The sequence below is a fragment of the Manduca sexta genome, chromosome 22, assembly GCF_014839805.1.
Source record: "Manduca sexta isolate Smith_Timp_Sample1 chromosome 22, JHU_Msex_v1.0, whole genome shotgun sequence".
NCBI lineage: Eukaryota > Metazoa > Arthropoda > Insecta > Lepidoptera > Sphingidae > Manduca > Manduca sexta.
The window spans coordinates 559,812-560,430 of NC_051136.1; positions in this window are offsets into that span (position 1 = coordinate 559,812).

Here is a 619-nt window from a genome sequence, read left to right on the forward strand (position 1 = left end):
GCTAACTATGCATTGTCATGTTTGCAAACGTGTGTGCAAAATTTCATCTTAATCAAATGAGGATAGCTGCTTTAAAATTCATTTGCGAGATTCGACATACATAATACACTCATACAAATATTGCAAATTAAATAAAAGCTTGTAAAATAATAATGATATACGGAGCTCTGTCTATTACCTATGCTTAACCAGTCGATGAAATTTTGTACTGAGATATTTTAAACAGAAACAAAAAACAGAAATCACAAACAAAAACACGTTTTTTATAATTCCCTATAATTCTTAGCGGCATTGACTTAAATAGTACCTACTACCAAGGCCAATTTTTTTACAACACAAACCAACGACTTGGTGAAATTCAATTCGGTCCCAAAACGAAACAACAAATCTCATGCCGAACTACAAAGCCGAGCCCTCGCAAAATACAGCATAATTCAAGATCAACAGATAGGAGGTAGCTTTCTATATGGTTATAGCTCCCCACTACCCTACCAAGTAAGCATACTGACCATATTGCGACCTACTTGCAAACGTGAAGGAAGCAATTAGTATGCTGAAGTACGCACGTCGAAAAGTACAGTTATCTCAAACATTCAGAAACTAATATAGCAATTATTAA